This window comes from Phyllobates terribilis, unplaced genomic scaffold (genome assembly GCF_046119375.1).
Source record: "Phyllobates terribilis strain yellow unplaced genomic scaffold, ASM4611937v1 Scaffold_4__5_contigs__length_816908805, whole genome shotgun sequence".
NCBI lineage: Eukaryota > Metazoa > Chordata > Amphibia > Anura > Dendrobatidae > Phyllobates > Phyllobates terribilis.
In genome coordinates, this window is record NW_027362764.1 from 676,792,225 (window position 1) to 676,798,314 (window position 6,090).

General features: G+C 54.1%; 3 pseudogenes; all 3 read left to right on the forward strand.

The window, feature by feature from the left end:
* The first annotated feature begins 27 nt into the window (after nt 1-27).
* On the forward strand, nt 28-146 carry LOC141269419 (5S ribosomal RNA; annotated as a pseudogene).
* A 2,771-nt stretch (nt 147-2,917) lies between these two features.
* On the forward strand, nt 2,918-3,037 carry LOC141269440 (5S ribosomal RNA; annotated as a pseudogene).
* Nucleotides 3,038-3,978: 941 nt separating this feature from the next.
* On the forward strand, nt 3,979-4,097 carry LOC141268267 (5S ribosomal RNA; annotated as a pseudogene).
* The last annotated feature ends 1,993 nt before the right edge of the window (nt 4,098-6,090 follow it).

The window sequence follows — 6,090 nt, forward strand, 5'->3', positions numbered from 1 at the left end:
AAAGCAGCAAGTGATAAGTTTGTCTCTGTCTACGGCCACACCACCCTGAACACACTTGCTCTCATCTGATTTCGGAAGCTAAGCAGGGTCAGGCATGGTTAGTACATGGATGGGAGACTGCTTGGGAATACCAGGTGCTGTAGGCTTTTGCTTTTTCCTTCCTTCCACCAGCAGGGGGCACTCTCTTCTATGCCTTTTTTCCATTCTCTTTCACAAGTGCACACATTCATTCTCTTTTCTTTTTTTCATTTGCTTTCTCTCTTGCACTATTTCATCTCTGCAAAATACCAGCATCCTTCTGATCACCGTGGGCCTCCAGCATTGTTGCTTCTTTACTTTTAATACTAGGCTCCTTTTCACCAGGACCAGCGTCTCCCGCGTGGCTGGAGGCAACCACCGGTAACCCCAAGCAGAAGACCTTTGCAGGCAACACGACCCTCCCCCCTGAAGAGCAGCTCAAAGTCACTGGCAACCATCTCACCCTCTTCCTTCATTCACCCCTGGACGTCTCGCTCCGCCCCCAAGTTACGGGTCCAGCTTGCTCTTTCTGTCACATTACCGCGATGAAGGGTTTAGCCTGCAGCAGACCCTGTGCCGAGACATTTTTGAAGACACCTGATGTGGCGGGTGAATCACTGCTAAACAAACCACACCTGTAGGGACGGCACAGACTTTGCATGGACCCTTCGGAGCCCGCCCCGTCACGGCCAGATTGCTCGCTTTTATGCACACGCCCGGACTGACTGGCGTGTGCGGGAGTAGTGGTTCCACTGGACCATGAACCGGAGAGTGCCTGGAGGGGCGTGACTAAGTATCTGACCGATCCGACCAAGGTGGCACGACGGCATACGACGCCAGTGCACCAAGGAGAAACCGGGCAGACGTACCAGGTGCTACTCCAGGTCAAACTCCGGACACGGGGGTTGACCCACACAGGGATTACTGGAACAGGCAGGTTAGGCTGGCACAGACTGGTGGATATAAGCGAACACGGCAGGTATGCAGACGGGTGAATACAGGCGAGTATGCAGGCGGGGAGGTACTGGCCGAAAAGACGGGCTGGAGCACAGAGAGGACAAGACCCAGAAAAAGAACCGCAGATGCGGTAGCCAAACACAGCAGAGAGGGAATGCCCGAAGCGGTGGGCAAGAGCAGAGCAGGACGGGACTGCCGGAGCAGCGAGCGCAAGCAGAGCAGGACAGGACTGCCGGAGCAGCGAGCAGATGCAGAGCAGGACGGGACCGCCGGAGCAGCGAGCAGAAGCAGAGCAGGACAGGACTGCCGGAGCAGCGAGCAGATGCAGAGCAGAAACCGCAGGAGCGGCAAGCAAGGCAAGAGCAGAGTGGAAACCGCAAGAGCGGCAAGCTAAGCAGGAACAGAGTGGAAACCGCAGAGCGGTAAACAAGGCAGGAGCAGAGCGGAAACCGCAGAGCGGTAAACAAGGCAGGAGCAGAGCGAAAACCGCAAAGCGGCTAAGTAGGCAGGAGCAGAGCGGAAACCGCAGAGCGGCTAGGTAGGCAGGAGCACAGCGAAAACCGCAGAGCGGCAAACAAGGCAGGAGCAGAGCGGAAACCGCAGAGCGGTAAACAAGGCAGGAGCAGAGAGGAAACCGCAGAGCGGCTAAGTAGGCAGGAGCAGAGCGGAAACCGCAGAGCGGCTAAGTATGCAGGAGCAGAGCGGAAACCGCAGAGCGGCAAACAAGGCAGGAGCAGAGCAGAAACCGCAGAGCGGCTAAGTATGCAGGAGCAGAGCGGAAACCGCAGAGCGGTAAACAAGGCAGGAGCAGAGCGGAAACCGCAGAGCGGTAAACAAGGAATTAGCAGAGCGGAAACCGCAGAGCGGTAAACAAGGCAGGAGCAGAGCGGAAACCGCAGAGCGGCAAACAAAGCAGAGCAGGGGGGACAGGGCTCTGTTCACACGGAACAGACAGGAAGAGAAAGGCAGAGCCAGATACCCACAGGGTACTTGCAGTGAAGTAGTGAGTGGACCACAAACTCACAAACGGGAGTACAGAGACAACAAGCAGGAGTTAGGTACGAGTTCAGAATCTGCAGAAAAAGGAAGGGAACGGACATAGAGGCAAAACAGGTAAAGGATAGGAGAGAGTTCAGACTGGAACTGAGTGTACGGAGGAGACCGACACTGCAGCGGGATACAGGAGCGGGTCTGGGAATACGGCCCCCAGAGAGGCGGGACGAACAGGCAAGGAGCGTGTTCAGACAGGACAGACAAGATACAGGAGCGGGTCTAGGTAATCGGCCCCTAGAAGGCGGGAGGAACAGGCTAGGAGCGTGTTCAGACAGGACTGGAAATACAGCCTCCAGGAGAGGCAGCAGGCAAGAGTACACAGACAGGACTCAGTTCAGACACGGGAACTGATACCGCAAGGCAGGAGACATAGACAGGACTCAGTTCAGACACGGGAACTGATATCGCAAGGCAGGAGACAAAGACAGGACTCAGTTCAGACATGGGAACTGATACCGCAAGGCAGGAGACATAGACAGGACTCAGTTCAGACACGGGAACTGATACCGCAAGGCAGGAGACAAAGAACGGGACCTGGCACCTCCAGAGTGCAAGCACACACTGAATGAAACACTATGCTCAGGCAGGGATAGATGGGAGCAGCTGAGATATATACCAGGTGACAGACAGCAATAGGCTGAGGACGCACAAGCGGTGTGACCCACAGCAGGTACAAAAAGCAGGAAGTGATCGGGCGCCGCCCTTAAGCAGCAGAAACAGACACAAACAGACAGCATGGAGGGAAGCCAGAGAGACATTCTGGACAGGAGATCAAGTGCGCGCTCTTGCACAGTGGGAGATGGACCACTATGCAAGGACGCCGCCAGGTATGTTACACTCGCCGCCAAGCGATCCTGAGAAAGGCTGGCCGGGCGATGGATCAAGCAGCGTCTACTGGCAATACCACCTTGGATACGCCCATTCTCGTCTGATCTCGGAAGCAAAGCAGGGCTGGGCTCAGACAGTACTTGGATGGGAGACCTCCTGGGAACACCGGGTGCTGTAGACCATTTTGATAACGTTTTGCCCTACTGCCCAGCTCGGCTAGCATGGAACGGCGCCTTGCCGGACACCGACGTTAAGTAACTTAGATGATGGAAGCCCCAAGGCCTCTGAGCCAGTTGGCAGCTAAGTACGCTACCCCGCCGCCTTCACGCAGGCCTGACACCGAGCTCCTTGTCACGGCTAGGAGTGCTTATTGACTCCGCAGCTCGCCGTGTGGAAATGATGGCATTAAAAGCACCCGGGGCCGTGAAGGGGCCAGGCTTTCAGCAGGTGCCCAGGGAAGGTTTTGGATGCCGGCCGCCTAGCGAGGGCCAGCAGAAGTAACATGTATCTCTGCAAAGAAGCTTTTGTAACCAAGCCAGACGGCTGACAAAGAGCTAACCTCAGTGCAAGGAAGGTGCAGAAGGTGCGGAAGGAATTGGGGAGGGGGGGGTGATTCCTGATAGGGCCCTGAAATCATAAAACAGGCAGGAGAGTCTGACGCATGGTGAAGGAGAGGTTGTAGGGGTAGATAGGGGGTGTTGTCACGTGCGAGCACGTGTGCATGCTGGCTTGTGTGTGAGCGTGCGCTTCCTAGGTGTGGCGCGCTGCAGACAGTCAAAGGGATTGTTCCCTTTCATTAAAAGTTAATCCCCGGCTGCAGGCTATTAGAAAGCAACTAAGCGCGCTCTACTCACCCTACCCGAGTCTACCGTTGAGTCTCGCCTCTGTTCCCGGCCTGTGGCATTGGCCGTGAAGCTGACGTTCCGTCGACAGCGCTGCAGCCGATCAGTGAGCTCAGCGGCTCTGAGTGGGGCGTTCTGTCTACAAGACCTTTTAAGGAAGCCAGCAAAAAAATTGAAGAGAAGGGAAAGCACAAAAGGACCTGGTTTTGCTGAGCACTGGAAAGGGCAGCCGGCAGCCAGACGTCAAAGTAGAAAAGCAGCAAGTGTGAGACCTGTCTCTGCCTACGTCCGCACTGCCCTGAACACACCTGATCTCCTCTGATCTTAGATGCTAAAAAGGGTTAGGCCTGGTTAGTACTTAGATGGGAGACCGCCTGGGAATACCAGGTGCTGTAGGCTTTTGCTTTTTCCTTCCTTCCACCAGCAGGGGGCACTCTCTTCTATGCCTTTTTTCCATTCCCTTTCACAAGTGCACACATTCATTCTCTTTTTTTTTTTTCATTTGCTTTCTCTCTTGCGCTATTCCATCTCTGCAAAATACCAGCATCCTTCTGATCACCGTGGGCCTCCAGCATTGTTGCTTATTTACTTTTAATACTAGGCTCCTTTTCACCAGGACCAGCGTCTCCCGGGTGGCTGGAGGCAACAACCGGTAACCCCAAGCAGAAGACTTTTGCAGGCAACACGACCCTCCCCCATGAAGAGCAGCTCAAAGTCACTGGCAACCATCTCACCCTCTTCCTTCATTCACCCTGGACGTCTCGCTCTGCCACCAAGTTACGGGTCCAGCTTGCTCTTTCTCTCCCATTACCGCGATGAAGGGTTTAGCCTGCAGGAGACCCTGCGCTGAGACATTTTTGAAGACACCTGATGCGGCGGGTGAATCACTGCTAAACAAACCACACCTGTCGGGACGGCACAGACTTTGCATGGACCCTTCGGAGCCCGCACCGTCACGGCCAGATTGCTCGCCATCAAGCGATCCTGAGAAAGGCTGGCCGGGCAATGGATCGGGCAGCGTCTACTGGCCATACCACCTTGAATATGCCTTATCTTTTAAGCAAAGCAGGGCTGGGCTTGGACAGTACTTTGATGGGAGACCTCCTGGGAACATCGGGTGCTGTAGACCATTTTGATGACGTTTTGCCCTACTGCCCAGCTCGGCTAGAATGGAACGGCGCCTTGCCAGACACCGACCTTAAGCAACTTAGATGATGGAAGCCCCAAGGCCTCTGAGCCAGTTGGCAGCTAAGTACGCCACCACGCAGGCTTGACACCGAGCTCCTTGTCATGGCTAGGAGTGCTTATTGACTCCGCAGCTCACCGGGTGGAAATGATGGCGTTAAAAGCACCCGGGGCCGTGAAGGGGCCAGGCATTCAGCACGTGCCCAGGGAAGGTTTTGGATGCCGGTCGCCTAGCGAGGGCCAGCAGAAGTAACATGTTTCTCTGCAAAGAAGCTTGTGTTACCAAGCCAGACGGCTGACAAAGAGCTAACCTCAGTGCAAGGAAGGCAGGAAGGCAAGGAAGGAATTGGGGAGAGGGGGGGGTGATTCCTGCTAGGGCCCTGAAATCATAAAACAGGCAGGAGAGTCTGATGCATGGTGACGGAGAGGTTGTAGGGGCAGATAGGGGGTGTTGTCACGTGCGAGCACGTGTGCATGCTGGCTTGTGTGTGAGATTGCGCTTCCTAGGTGTGGCGCGCTGCAGACAGTCAAAGGGATTGTTCCCTTTCATTAAAAGTTAATCCCCGGCTGCAGCCTATTAGAAAGCAAATAAACGCGCTCTACTCACCCTACCCGGGTCTACCGGTGAGTCTCGCCTCTGCTCCCGGCCTGAGGCATTGGCCGTGAAGCTGACGTTCCGTCGACAGCGCTGCAGCCGATCAGTGAGCTCAGCGGCTCTGAGTGGGGCGTTGTGTCTACAAGACCTTTTAAGGAAGCCAGCAAAAAAATTGAAGAGAAGGGAAAGCACAAAAGGACCTGGTCTTGCTGAGCACTGGAAAGGGCAGCCGGCAGCCAGACTTCAAAGTAGAAAAGCAGCAAGTGAGAGGCTTGTCTCTGCCTATGGCCACACCACCCAGAACACGCCCGATCTCATCTGATCTTGGAAGCTAAGCAGGCTTGGGCCTGGTTAGTACTTGGATGGGAGACTGTAAAATAATACTCTTCCTGTATTATTTTTTTCTACTGAGGACTTCTCAAAATATCAATATCACGATATTCTTATAAAAAAATGTATCTATTTATTCTTGGATTGTCCGTTAAAAAGAATCAGATTGCAGCAGGTACATACAATAATTAGTTATAAAGTAATTGTACATTTGTCTATAATTAGCTTAATTGTTGAGATTCACCCATCTTTCCTTGGATCCTGGCTGGTAAATCATGTTTT